Here is a 16744-nt window from a genome sequence, read left to right on the forward strand (position 1 = left end):
GCCCAATAATTGCAGTTTTATTTATTCAAAGTGGTAACTGTAACTAATAAAACTAATAAATAAATTTTGTTTCATATTTTCCAGTTTTCTTCTAATTTTGATTAGTTGCTCAACTGGATACCTGGAAGCGACGTCATCATGCGTAAATGGTGGCGTCCTGACGTCTGGTCGCACTTGACGTCTTATAACCTCTTAAATATTATTTAAATCACATGATTGGGCCTAATCACGCATTCTTCTTTTCGAGTTGAAAGCACTCAATTACACACGTTTCCATTATCCAGCTTATCAGTACAGTTAAGAGCAGCATGTCTTATTCTGACTTTATATAGAGTCCACTTAATTTAAACCATTTTAGTCAGTCACTCAATTCAGATTAGTCAGAAACTATATACTTTCGTTTATAAAATAGGAGGAAACAAAATGTGCATTGGTAAAATTGGGAATAGCTGACCGGACTGTGAAGTGGTTAAGCAGCTGACCTCACATCAGAAAGTACCTGCATTCCAATCCCTGACAATGCATGGATGCTCTGTCATTCTCCGGATATCTGTCCTTAGTGTGGGATCAGCGCTGACCCACCTAATATGGTGCCCCAGAAGGAGTGGATAACAAATATGCCCTACTGGTACCTGATTGACGAGTGTCAATCGGGAGGGTATTATAAGAAAAATTGGATCAAACGTTTAGTAAAATTATGCTTGCTAAGAATAACTTGTAGCACAATTACTAGCAGCTCAAATTTAAAGGAATTTAAGCCAGTGGATAATTTTTGGCTTAATTGTCGTTATAGTAAATTTAGTATTCATTATTTGTTTCGCATAACTGTAGAAATGTTAAGAAAGCCATGGTTTTAATGAACATTTCCATGAATTGAATTAATATTTGTTTATTTAAGGAATCTGAAACAGCTTACTTAAAAATAGGTAATTTATTTTTTTTTTCATATATATATATTTAAAATTAAAGTAGGAATTTTAATTTTTATATGATTATGCACTGAAACTGTCGAAAAGTAAGAAGCAGCGAGATAAATATTTTATGTCAACTAATTTCAATTAACTGATATTTTCCACAAACAAAATGAGCCAGGTAGTCAATTACAAAATTATCTGGATGCCCATTTTAAAATTTCGTATGGATTACGAGGAAAAAGAATTACCGAACAAGTTAAATGATATTTAAGAACATGACTTTATTGGGAAACGCATTAGTTCGTCACGAAAATTTGAGTTTAAACACTCTCGTTAAGTAATTTCTGTCATTAAAAATTACAACACCAAGTATTCATCTCATAGCTGGTTTCACAGTAAATTATTTTCTACTAAGAACATGAATCGGAAATAAATTAACGGTAGGAAACTCTTAGTTACTCCAAGATTTTAAGAAGCTATTGATCCTTCTTTTAATTAAATTTTTAATGAACTACATGTTTGATTGAAAGTTATCAGGAAACGTTTCATCATGTTTCTTGGATGCTAAAATATGTAGATAATAAGAAGTAACAGAAATCAAGGTATTTTCTTTTATTTGAGACACTTTCCTTAGTGATAATTTTTTTCCTTGTTTCCTTTTATTAAAAAGTTATCATATATATATATATATATATATATATATATATATATATATATATATATACAATAAATTAACATTAAATTAATACCCACATAAAATTAATATTTTTTGAACGTTTTTTAATTAGTTTATATCACACCTTTTCATTTTAGAATTCCTTAAATCCTCGTTAAAGGAATTGCTTCTATTTTTTTTCCAGAAATTCGTGGTTTGAGATAACTTAAAAATTACAGATTCAGACGTTGTCATTCACGTCGATGACTGAACTTGTAAAATGATAAGGAATGACATAATATTAGCCAGAATTAATTATATTTTAATTAATAACAATGACCAATGTTAGACTAATGTGAAAATATCAATTGTCAAAAATTTCACCCCACCAAAATACTTAAAATTTGAACTATAGTTGCTCCTGGTAATCGGTGTCCAAATTTTTGAAAACCCTATGTGGTTCAGCTGTTATGCGAGATTCAAAATTTCGTTCTTCGTCAAGGACATACAAAATACAAAGTAAGCACCAAAGAGAAGTTAAAAAGAGTACCGATGCTTTGCTCTGGATTGACTTCATTGAGTAAGTTCAGCTTTAAAGTATTTTCTTCCCATTCAAGATCGAAATGTTTTAAATGAATGATTTTATGGTTTACATTAGACTTTTATAATTTTTTTATTTATTTACTTTATCAATTTGCAAACGCGTTTATTTCATCACGTTCATTTAAATGAGTTTCAACAGGGAAGAGACCAAACCGTTTCATTCATATTTTGAAACTACATAAAGTAGATTAATAAATAAAAATATAGAAAATTTTTTCACCTGCACACTCAGGAAAAAATCTTAATTTGCTTTTTACATTGAAATATTGAAATTTCGATAAACTAACAAGAAAAGTACCCGATGTGTCACACAAAAATAAAGCTGGATTTATTTATGCAGTCAGTTAGTTTAGGTATTAAATAAATTTCAGTACATTTTAGATTTAAGTATACACTAAATTTTAGAGTACATAATAAATTTCACACAATTTTCTCGTTTGAATTCTGAATGACTAAATAAATTATTATCTTCATACAGCATTTTTAAAATGTAATTTTGTTGACACGTTAAAATGCATAATATTTAAAATTTATTGCTCAAAGAATTCTAGTCTAATTTTTAAATTTAATTTCATCGTTTTAAAGTTCTAATATTAAGATTTCCAATTAAGGAGATAAGACTTATATTAAAGCAATGTTTTACAGTCAGCAATTGTTATCGTCTGCGAGATGAAAGGAACTTGTTAAAGTATTCAACGTAAAAATTGCAGTTAGTGGTAATTTATCACCTGATAATTACTTTAAAATAAGCAAAATAAATAACAAATCATTCTCCAACAAGCTATCTGTGATAATAATTCAGCGTAATTGGATACTTATACACCGAATACCTTCAATGTAAGTATTTATTTTCTAACTGAGTATTTTAAACTGTCAGAACAAAAATAAACAAAACATATAAAGTTGTTACCTTTTCGTATGTATTCAAATTTAAAGTGCAGCATTATTTTTTAAATCTTAAATAATAATAACTTACATGATTGCTGAAGTTGCTGAATTATTTTATTGAAAATATTAATTTATATGACATTACTTATATTATTGCTGAATTATTTTATTGAAAATATTAACTTATATGATATGACTTATACTACTGCTGAATTATTTGATGAACATATAAGCAAACATTGATTTTTAATATCTTTCTATGGGATGCGTAAGTCAAAAATAAAATAATTATATGTTAATATACTTGAATATAGCATTTAATAATATTTTCTAACTACATACGGCTGTACGTGGATTTATTAATAATAAATTTCACCAAATTTAAAGCCTTGAAAAAGTTGCCTTACATTTTGGGTCCCGTGAATCGAATGCTTTTTTTAAAGAAAAAGTTGCAGAAATTTATTCAAAAAGCCCTTGATACATTTTTGTTACATGTATCAGTTTTTTAAACGAGTTTCGTTTTGAGAGGAAATTTTTATTGCTGCATTTTTCTTTTTATGAAGGAAATGATGCGATTAATCTCTTTTCTTTTTCTAACACTTTTTATTTTTATTTTTTAAAAGTAGTTTGTTTTTAGACTTAACTCCGTTAGTTTTTCCTGTTTTATTTTTCCAAGATAAATGCTAGTCGATTAGAGTCTTAGATTATGAGGTTATGTCTTTTAAGGAAAAAGAATTCGTACGGTCAGGAGTAAAGAAAAGATTAAATATAAGTCCTAGAAGGGCAAGCAGACCACCTTCTTAGTTCTCTCAGTATTGAGTTTTCTTCTTGCAAAAATATATCATATTTTTTCTGCCATTAAATCTTGCAGTTATTTTAGTCGTTATAGCTGCAGATTTATTATTTTTTGAAGTAATTATACCATGTAAAAGTATTTGACATTACCTCATAAAGACTTTTTTTAAACGAATTATTCTGTCACTGAGTATAGTTTTTTTTCAAAACTTAAAATATAATACAAATGTCTACAAAACTATGCAAATAGCACTAATCTATGTGGTGTAAGAACACATAATTTAACCAAGGAACTAAATGTCTTCTGCTTATACTTCATCAATTGAAGTATTAGCAGATGAAAACCTAAAGCTGGAAATAGCAAAAATGCTTTTTCTTAAATAATAATATTAATAAAATAGTCTTATACAGTTCTGAAAAAACACTTATAGCACAGCTGCGTTTCCTTCACAAGTTAAACCGAATTTTTAATAAATAGAATTGAAATAGATCCACTAAACTTTGTTTTGCATTTTATTAACTGACTTCATAGTTTTGATTATATAAAGTAAACAAGTAATGTATCCATATATTATTTTAAATTCAAAATGGTGGAAAATGTGATCCTACATCAAATAATCATCATTTATATGCATTGCAAAACTTAGGCTTACTATTATGATGAATAACGCATGGATGAGGTAGACTTAGTATAGACTCTCATTGTTTATGAGAATAAAGGAATTTAAAAATTACTGTTCTGTTTCTTTTACTTCCTTTTTAAAAATTTGAAAAAAATTAAAATAAATAAAATACACTATAATAAGAAGTAAAAACTTAGATTCCCAATAAAAGTTTACTGCTTTTGGGGAGTTATGGAATAGATTGAAATATAAAATATATAGACGCGTCAAATTCAAGTTATAAATTAGTTTAATCGCAATCAATAAATATTTAAATTACGTTTTAACAAATTTTTAAAGCAATATTGCAATTAAAACAATCTTATTTATAATAACCAATCACATTTAAGAATGCAAATTTTATTTTTAGCGAAATTTAATATTCCGAGGACAACAATCCGTTTACCTAAGCAACGATTACTATGTTACTGTTTAAAAAAATTATGGAATTTTTACTTAATTCAAGGCACCAGCATAATTTAAAAAATACATTCTGATGCCATTTATTCCATTTTATAGAGTTTTTGTAAAAATTTTAATTAAACATACTAATACTTACCAACAATATTGATTTCTTCTGCGTACTTATTTATCAACTAATAAAACAACAAAAACTTATTTTCTTCGATAACAATATTTCCTTAATTTCTTGAGTAATAGGAAAAACCTTTAGCATCTCAGTAGGTGGATTAACTTGTAATCATTTCTACAAATTACTCTTCCTCCATTGAACAGAAAAGGATAATGTGCTTATCTATATACGCCACTTGAAGAAGTTATGAGCTATATTAAAAGACCATTCTCAGATTCATTGCCTCTTTGAAGAAAAATGTGTCTTTCCTCTGGGCAAAGAATTCAAATCAATTCCAGGAAATCAGTACAGTTACGTTGTTTAACCTGTAATTACCTGTTAATACACAAAAAGTACTAAGAATATAGTACTAAGTATTAATCCTAATATTAATAAAAATGTTGGAATAGTTATTCACGGATTCTTACTTTCTGATCTTTTCGGTCTAATTTAATGTTTTTCTAAACTTTATAATGTCATTGTTAAACTTAAGTTGCCGTAAAATTCCTGCTATTGAATTATTTTAATAAAAATATTTAATATCTGCTTAAAAATTTAATTTTATCTGCTGAAAATTGCATGTACTATGTCCCAATTCAGACATAACTTCATATAAGTGATTAATATCGCTTTGTTGAGTTGAAGATAAAAATTTTAAAACTGAATTAGAAACTTGTCAGCTTCGAATAAAGATCGATCAATTATTAATAGGTGGTTAGATACTAGTTAAATTTTATTTAAATACTTATCTAATTTCTCAGAAAATTTACAAACTTCGAATTACGAAATATTTTATTAAAATTATTTAGATGTCTATCAGTGAACGAAATCCTCAATTTAAATTTTGGTAATTATACTTCATTATGAAATAAGTTGAAGTAGCATTTAAGTCTGTTTTTTATCATAAACCGATAGGAGATTATCTAAACATATATATTTTATGTTTCTTATTTTTTCTGAATAACATCTTGATAGTTTAAATAAGTAACTATGTTGAAAAAGTTCCATTTATAAATCCAATGAAAATATCGTTATTATGTCACTTTATAGGGGCTTCTCAAAAATTTGGAGCCATAACATTAACAGCAGATGATTCTGAATTCTATTGATATTTTTGCTATATGTGCTAAATACTCATTACGTATGCAATATACTTTTATATTCAAATAGAGACATCTGTTTTAGTCACATCTTTAATACATCAGATTATACAAAAGAATAAATCTGCGGGAAAATTATCGGATATACGAATGTTATATTTTTGTTCAAATACTTCACGTGTAAAGAAAATAGTATTCAGTTGCAGAAATATTTTATGCAAACATGAGAAAATACATAATTTCTTAAAAAATTATTTCACTGATGGATAAATGGCCTTAAAAATACTTATTTTAACTTATTTTTGTTAAAATAATAACGCAGTTTTGTACGTTATTTTTCTGGGCCTGCATTATTATAAATGTCATCACAATTTTCAAAAAATATCAAAATTAAACCTAAATAATTACTTCACATAACTGTTTTCATTTCCATGAAAATAGAAATTTATTATAAATATGTAGTCAAAGAATAACTAACTATTCAAAACTACCTAAACTATTATGTAAGACAACATGGATCTAAATAAAGACTTAAAGTATAACTATTTTTTTAACACTACCTCAACTATAACTTAAGAAAACTTAATAAAATGATTTATATCTAAAGTGTTGCGAATACATAGATTACTTTGCCACACATTAGAAATATATTTAGAAATTGTTAAATTTACTAGAGACCCGAGAAAACTAAAAAAAATTGTGCTAGCAAAATTTCTAAAAGAACGTCTGAATTACAATATTTAAAAAACTAGTGGGTTGCGCCCCCTGCTCGCTAACGCTCGCCAACCACCGAAAATTGCTACGAAATCTTATATGGTTTGCTTCACAAACCAAGCTCACTTCGCTCGCTACTAACTAACTCGTACATTGCAAATGCACAAAATTCTATGAATTCAAAACAATCATTCAAATCCATAACACAACTTTCTTTTAAAAAAAAATTCATCTCTTTAGTAAATACTAAGTCATTAAAATAAATTCGAATTCAAATAAATGACATGTAATTATTTAAGCCTATTAAAAATGTGCTATAGTGTAAAATCTTAAGGTTAAAATTTTGGCTATAATTAAGTCTATTAAAAATTTAAATAAGTGAATTGCAGTGGAAAAACCTGCATAAAAAAAAGCATTATGTTTTTAAAAAATAATAACCATGAACGATTTACAACTTTGTTAAAAACTTAAGTATAAGTCTTAGAACTTTGACATACAAAAGAAAAACTTGCAGAAACTAAACTTAAATTTGCAATAAATACAATAAATACGTCAAATAAATTCGTAATATATAAATTCGTGAAAAAAAGCTCATTCGACAAAATACTAAAATAGAGATCTATCGACAAAGACTACTCACTTCTGCCTAGCTTTAGTATGAGACTGCCGCAGCTGATAGGGTGAATTTCGGAAGAGATCACATTGGTGAGAATGCTCTTTCTGGTTGTTTCAGTGAGCCACCTCAGCTAGATTCGGTATGTGACATTTTTAGCGGCAATCATTGGTCGATTTTCTAGCGTTGCCATTCGGGGAGTTGTAATGAGGCTTTTTTTGTCGCCGTGAAAGAGAAATGTATATATAGATTACTAATTTTGTTTGAGAATCTCTGTCATGGATTACTATTCTCAGAGTATTAAGTTAGAAAGGAAAAACATAAATTGTTTGAATATCATTTTAGAAACTTTGCGACTTGTTTTTTAGTTTCCTCTTGACGCTGGGCAGCTTAGTTATAATCGAACAGTAAATAGATAAAATACAATCGGGTGCACAAAAAAAAGTTATATCTAACTATATTTCACTTATGGGTCATTCATGGACACACTAAGTCCTCACGATATTGGGAAGCAAGAGAACTTTTAAGGCAAAATAACTTCGATCTTCTTTATTTGTTATCCTACTTACATTTGTATTCGTTATTTATTTCATCTTTCTATTTGTACTTTTTTACCTTGAAATTGGAAATGAAAAAATAAAATAAATAAAAAAATGTTTCACTTAAAATGTTGACTATAATTTTTTTTAAATCATTAAATGTATTTATTTTGACCATCTTCTGAAAAGTTAATTTTTTTATGCATTGTCAGTAAAATTATTGTTTATGTTTGTTTCTCCCAGTTCAAACTAGAATTATCTGAAAATATTTAATTCGGTAGAAAGAGTAAAAGTGTAATTTACGGCGTTATTAACATTGTAACAAAGTTAAAAACTTATGGCTCTTGTAAAATCAGTGTGGAAATCATTACAAATGCATGTATTCATGTCCTTTTCATTCTATTGGAAACAAATATAAAAACCAAAAGCCATTAGGACTTGAAAGATCACGTACATAATTTTCTCGCTCCTCTGTGTCAAATCTTAAGTCAATAAATGCCGCAGGTATAAGGCAGTCATAAATTTTGCTAGTAAGTGTAAACAATTTTTCTACACGTAACGCTAATGCATTATTTATTGGTAAGAATCGGAGAAATGTTAAATGTTCAAAGGTGGTTTACTACACCTTAGAAAACTTTTACATCTGTTGTAAATAAACTACATTACGTTATCAAATGAACTTAAATGTTAAAAATGTTTATAATTTAATTGATATTTCAATCTTGTGGTGGTGAGGGGGAAAAAGAATGATAATCCCTGTATGATTAATAAGAAAAAAATTATTAGTTATTGCATTATTCAATTTGATTAACCCGGAAAGACGTACGTCTTCTGGACGAACGTTGCAATGACCCAAAATGAAATTCATTAAGCTGCGTAAAAATGTTATACGTAGCACTTTTGTGACTTATACTTAGAATATTTATTGCTTATCTGTTTGAAGCAGGATAATATTATATAATATTGATAATATTACATGATAATATGTGCCTTTCTGATGATTTTATAAATTGTTATTTTTACTCGATATGATTGTTTTAAGGTAATCATGAGTGTATATAGTAATATTTATTTATATCTTGTTTTCTCGGAGACAATAGTTACACACAAAGATTATATGTTCATTGGAAAAAACACACTAACACACTGGATTAAACACAACTTTTTAGCTTCGATTTCTCAAACAAAGTCCCATTTTATAGAAATTTTTATTTTTTTTAATTATTATTATTTATTTTTTTTGAAAAAAATTTTTTTGAAAGAAAAGATGTTTAATATTTGAACATACAGTTCATGATTCAAACGCAGATGGACCGAATGTTTGCTGGCATTGATCACTAATAGGTGATATAGAGAATTATTTGATTTCCAAACACAGTCAGGTAAGGTAGTCGTTTTTTATACTCAGTTAGTAGATTTTTGTTAGATAACAAAGCTGTTCTTGTACTTATTACGTCAAAGCATTCATGAACATTTTGAACAAGCAGAATTCAATTAAATTTGGAATAAAAAATAACGCACTGAAATAGAGAGCTACAAGAAGTAAAATGATATGTCGAATAAACTGAAAGATGCGAAGGGTCAAGTAGGAAAAATGCTAGAAGTTTCTTATTTTTATTCACAAAAGGCAGATAAGGATGGAAATCTAAGCTACAAATAAAAAGGAATGGACAGTTTTCCAGTTTCTTAGGACTCTGAACTTAAAAAAATATAAGGGGTCATAAAACAACCTCCGCTTAGCCCCCTTTCCCTACAGTGCATCATACGGTTTTTCGTATATGCAGTGGCGCATGTAGTGGCGCAAGCTTGGAGTGATTGTATGACGCTAGACCTTCATTCGTCCGTCCATTTCATGCTCAAGTCCGCTCACTCATACGAACATACGATATTTGTGAGATACTAACGCAGTCTGTAAATCATCTTCTCATACCACCATGGATCATCGCACCATATCATTTTTATTCCATTTTTATGATTTACAGTAAATCAAATATTGCACCCATCATATATCAACAACTATTTACTTCTCACAGTCACCAATGTTCTGAGTATGTGTCTGCTTTTACTGACGGATCAAAATTTGCTGGATGTGTAGATTATGGTGTCATCATCTCTGATGACACGTACAGCTACAAGATCCCAGATATTTGTTTCGTTTTCACTCCTGAAGCTGCTGCCATTCTTTTGGCGTATTTCATATACCCTGATAGTAATAGCGTTTAGAAGCAGTTAGAAAATTTTCGCAGCGATACACATCCAATTTTATGCTTTATAAATCATCTGTTTACCATCCTTCACATGAAATGATTTGACATTTTATTTTGTTGGGTACCGGGTCACGGGGGTATACCGGGAAATGAATTGGCAGATTCTGCAGCTTGATCTGCCACTACTACCTTAATAATTATATTTACCGTTCTCAGACATTAAATTACATATCCTGCATTTTATCGTATCCCTTCGGCAGCAACATTGGGACCTTCAAACTCAAGACAAACTATATATTATCAGATCTGATCTAGACCCTTTACATGTATTGAGTCGACGTAATGCAAATGGAAAGCATACTCGTTTCAGAATTGGCCACACTTGACTCACCCTTCTTCATCTGTTGTTCGGAAAACCTCCACCCAAATACGATACCTGTAACCTTATAATTATTCTCCATTACGTTTTAACCATTTGTCCCTGTTTTTAGACATCGTGTTGCCTTTTTTAATAGCACTATTTTATGTATGAAATATTTGCGGGGTGAAATTCATCATTCTAACATTTTCTCATTTCCTTGAGCTATCGGCATTTTATATTGCATCTAACTGTTTCATCTGATTTCGCTTTAATCTATTACTAATGTACCATTTTATCTATACCGAGTATTCTATGTAATTAGGCTTTTATCAGATTTTATTGACTTTCAGATATACTTAACTCGCTATTAATAGTTTTATTACTTTTGCGTATTTTATAAAGATTAAATTCTAATATTAATTCTACCTTTGATCTATTATAAAGCGTTGCTTGGCGCAACATATCCTCCTTTGGATTTTCTGCCAATAAAACTTGCATTCAATTCAATTCTTCGTGACCCCTGGCGTGATGGAATTTTATCTTATTCTTGTTAATCATTCTTTTTATACTTTCCATATTAGATATCAACATACTGCTGCTATAAATACATACTTTTTTCTTTTGAAAAATATTTAAATACCATGTGTCCCCTACGGATCAATATAAGAAGGTCTAATTACAGTTTACAGTGAGAACAATTAAAAAAACACCCTTGGTGTTATGATACACCTTTCAAGAGGTGATCATCTGGGTGAAATTGTGCTGAAATGTTTCAGATACGCACTTCCCTGCTATTGAATAATGTGTTGGAAACCAGTTTTCTGATGCAGGAAAGCTTGCGGCTAAGAGATCGGAAAAAGCCGGAATCAATGATTAGAGTGTTAAAAAAGACTCCAATAAATAAACTTGTTACTTCTTGGAACTTGGTACCTTTTAGTGTTTCTCTTTCTTCTTGTTTCTCTTCTTTTAGATATCTTGTAATTAAATAGCTTTCCGTTGCAATTCTCTGTTGTTGAAAAATGAGGGTAAAAAATATTCCAGATTGAAAAAAAAAAAGATCCGAAAAAATCTATAGATTCATTTTTCATTCATTTCTCTCATTTTCAGCATTACCAAATAAGATAAACACATAGTTATTTAAAATCTTATTATACATTTGTTTCGATATTTAGGCTTACATGTAGATTCCGCTATTCATCATGGTTAATTAGCCCCTTCATGGTCACATAATTTTGTAAAAAACGATGATAAATGTGCCTACTTTTTAATTCAAGAAAATTACGTAGAGCTAAGTATATGTACATGTTTTGCATTCATTTTTAATTTCTGGACAAAGCGCAAATATGTTTAATGAGTGGTTTTAAATGAACTGTCTCTGAACACATTTCAAATAGCCTAGTATTGTCATATGGAGTACATATCGATAAATAAACATGATTCTGGTCATCAGGGCTAAAAAGAATAGAAGGGCTAGTTCACTCCGCTCTTAAAGCTGAAGCTACGATTTCCCTCCTCATGACGTTACTGTGTCCACAGATCTCGAAAGATCGCACGCAAAGATATTATGATAACTTTGCATCTTTCTCTTTGTAAAAATAAGTTAGACTTTTTCTGGTTATTAGCTTTCAAACCTTACGTAATTAACACATTATTTCCGTTCATAAACATAGTTTAAAAAAACTTTCTTGGCCATTATATTAAAAAAATACCATTTTAAACTTATAAAAATATTTTACTAGTTGGCGAAAATGACACTATAAATACTTTATTTTTTAAAAGTTCAGTTTTAACTTAATTATTAAAAAAATGAAAACATATATCGACACTTTTCTGTCTACATATTCTTTTATTACAATAAGTTGAGTTAAATTTAGAATCCCCGATTTTAAAATATGCCGTAAATAGCAATTTGTTCATACTTAATCATTAGGAAACATCAACCTTAAACGCTAACTACTGAAACAAAATAATAATTTAGGTTCATAATGACATTAGAAATTTTACAATTGTTTATAGATATTTAAATTTAACATGATATAATTTATAGATATTTAAATTCAAGAGAATATAATTTTTAAAAGAATCATAAATATTTAGAATAACTACATTTAAAAAATAAGTTATGAAATTAGGAGAATTTCAACTGTACACTATATATTTTAATTATACTTTTTACTTACGTTTTAATTTTCTTTGACTTTATCCATTTTTTAATTTTTTTCACATGCCTTTCTTTTTGAAGTAACGAGGCGGTTTCCATTTAGATAACGAATTTTTATAAAAGTTCTTAACGATAGAAAAAACGTATTGCTGTTTTATATTAACTGTGTCATTTCGGAATCCATTCTTTACATAGTTGTTCATTTACTTTAGGGAACACGTGGAAAATTATATTTTTTCCTTTTGTTTTTCTATCAGAATTTTTGCAAGTTGCAATCGCGCAAACTGGCATTTCGTTAAAAGTTTTAAAATTTCGAAAATTCACGGCAAGAACTGAGGAAAGTCATTATAGAAAATAGCAAATGTCTTAGAATATGTCACAAAAAGAAATGCTCCAATATTAGTTAGAGTTAGTAAGGCCGAACGCTCTGTTCTTGAAGTAAAAGTGCGAGTATTGCGCCAAAGTGACGTCACTAGAGAAAATCGGAGGATTGGCGCGGCGAGAGTTTCTTCAAAGGAGTGAACCAGCCCTTCTATTCTCTTTGGCCCTGTCTGCTCATAGGAAACAGATAGTTTAAATCGCAATCGTTTTGGTTGTCCTGGCTGCCTGAGGTTTATTTACCCCTTCATCATGTGGTGAGTATCGTTCAGGTGAAAAACCCTCTTGCCCTTGTAGCCTAGAAATAAAAGTAAGGATTAATAAATGGGCACATTGCCAGACTAAATTTCATCCTATATGATAAAGATTGAACATTCAAAAAAATAATTTGTTTAAATTATAGTAATAATTATAATAATAAATTAAAATATATAAGTATAGAGTAAATATATAAGTAAAATGCATAATATATGAGTATAAATACATAAATATATAGATATATAAATAATCCAAATTATACTTCCTGTACGAAGTGCGTCAGTAAAATTGTTTAAATTATTTTGGGGAGTTTCTTTTGAACTCACTAGCCTGGATACATGCGCACAAGAAATAGAGGGTACAACTTCAGCCTGTCATTTTGACGGAAGCAAAAAATGAAAGGTTTAAGAGGAAATTAGAGAGTGATTCTGATACGTATTATATGAATCATTTTTTTAGCATCTTTTTAGAAATTAGGAGCTTATAAATATTCATTTTGAAGCCCATAACAATCAAGCAGCAAATATTTAAGCTCCTTATGATGCTTTTAAATTATAGTTTGTTATAAAAATTGAAGGTAGATGTTAATGAACATTTTTCATCATTGTTTATAAAGAATTTTTGTAACGAAAGTAAAACTAATATTGCTTACATCTCCCATGGAGGGTTTTGTTGAAGTTTTGATATTCTATAATCTTCCAGGTGTACTATTTATTTTACCATTTAATTTATTGTTTCACTTTTGTCTGTCTATCTACTTCCTATCGCTTTACCTACTGAAAATTTTACTGAAAATTTGAAATTTTTTATATTCTGCTTTTAATCAGTTCATAGATCATGCAAACCTTATATAATCTCCAGTTTAATTATTTTTCACTAATAAATAATTATGCTAATATCTTATGCGTCAATATAGTCATTCGTAACTAACTATAGATATAGTTATTTGTAACTATGAATGACATATTAATTTTCCTGGCATTCTTTTAACTTTAATTACGAAATAATACAAAATAAAACTTTATTCGCAATGGATTATTTCTTTGATTTTCTAAATACGCAAAAAGAAATAAAAAAATCAAAATTGTAATTTCAAAGAAATGCTTAGAGAATGGAGTATTTTTTCAGCCTTAAAAATAAAGATATCTGCTAATCAATAAAAAAAAGGCAGTTATGCAACAAATTAAAAAAAAATCAATGTTCAAACGTTTATAGAAAACGACTGACTCTCATACACACTATTGTTCCTGTTTCATGACATCTTATCTCAAAATACGCTTCATTCATACGTTTTTTTCTGCCTTCAATAGAAAAAAGTCAGAACAAAGAAATTCATCATCAATCAAGTGGTTTTCTAATGAATGAAATCTTTAGAAAGAGTGTTATTTTTTACATAAAAAGAGTTAAATTATTTGTTAAATATATATATATATATATATATATATATATATATATATATATATATATATATATATATATATATATATATATATATATATATATATATACTAGGGGGCTAAGCCCCCTGCTCGCTACCGCTCACCAACCCCAATAACTGCTTCGCAATTATTGTCTTTTCTTGGTAGAACACAATTTTTCCATTAAAGTTAAAATTATCCACTTAACATATATGTAGTAAAAGAAATTCTGTTTGCTTACTCTTGCGCCTCTACTTCCCGCGTCCAAATATTTTTATCTATTAGTCATCATCTATTTTCGCTCCAAAGAGCTTACATAAGCACAATACTAACATAACGTTAACTTGTGAACTTTTTTGCTCCAATATTGCTTGATAGGTCATCTCTGATAGTATAGGAGCCTTATCTATTAGTATTATAAATATTTAGATATATTGGTAAGCAGAAGTAATCATTTCTTAAAATAACAATTGTTATTGCAATATATAGTTATAACAATATACCTATTGTTCAAACAAATTTGATGATTTCTCAACCGTAATTTAAAATTTTCGCTTACCAAATTGGCGGATGTATTAAATATTAATTTTGCTTGCCTCTCATTGCGCATGAAGCTGATAATTATGGTATAAATCATTTAACAAATCTCTTTAACTGTAACTTATTACAGTATATTAATGTTATTTGCAAAACAATAATAATTGCAAAACGGTTAATAAGATTTGATGACCTTTATAACTAACCTTATCGGAAAATGTAGCTCAAAATTGCATTGTAAGGATAATAAATAATACAACTCTTCTCTTAGTTTTAAACTCGAACATTGAGTTAAAAACGCAATAATAGCTATGTAGGAAAATAATTTTAAATTAGATATACAAAAATTTTTAAAGAAAAACAATATCTTTACGACTTATATTAGTTTTATGCTGATGACAACCAAAACAAAACGGAAATGAAGGAGAAAAAACTGGATTCTACCACGTGATTTTCCGTCCAATAAAAATGCATGGACAACAAGGTAAAACTGGTACACCATCATTAGACCTACTCGAAACAAAATAAAAATTTCAACAAACCTTAGCCGGTAAGTTTAGTTGTAACATTTCTGCAGACAGCATTATTAAAAATTATTACTTTTTCACACTCACGCGTTCTCAATTTCGATTGGTTGTTTTGTGCGTTATTAACAGCAAGTCTTCCATGATTGGCTATGTGTTATCATTTCACTCTCTTCTTATATTATATATATATATATATATATATATATATATATATATATATATATATATATATATATATATATATATATATATATATATATATATATATATATCTTTTCTTCCCTACTCTTATTAGGAATTCAAACTTTCAAAAGGTGTTCTACCTCTTTTTCCTGAAATGTACTCTTTTATTATATTATTATAAAGAAATATTTGAATTATTTTTATGAAAATTTGTATTGCTGGTTTTCGAAAAAGAAAATAAGTAATTACGCAATGGATACAGCAGCACAATTTGTATTAGAAATATTGCCATTAAATATGCTCAATCTTTTTTAAGTATTCAATGGTACAGAATTAATTTCTTTTCATTTGGTAACTTTTCTAAAAATACTATAGCTTGATTTGGTCTAATGAGTAAACTTTAGAGGTTATTAATTTTAATTATTTTTAACAGATATTAAACTGTTTTGTTAGGCAATTGGTGAATAGATTAATTAATATATTTATAAAAATGTATTTTGTGAAAATATATCTATTCCTGAGGTACTTTAGTATCATATATCAAATACATAAAATAATTTTAGCATACTCATAAAGAAAATTGTATAAAATTAAAATTCCCCTTTCAACTTCAATCAACAATCACCTTTCAACTTCATTGAAATGCAGTGCTCAAGCAAT

Source organism: Parasteatoda tepidariorum, chromosome 6 (assembly GCF_982258835.1).
Source record: "Parasteatoda tepidariorum strain Cologne lab strain chromosome 6, Ptep-v5.0, whole genome shotgun sequence".
In the NCBI taxonomy this organism is placed as follows: Eukaryota; Metazoa; Arthropoda; class Arachnida; order Araneae; family Theridiidae; genus Parasteatoda; species Parasteatoda tepidariorum.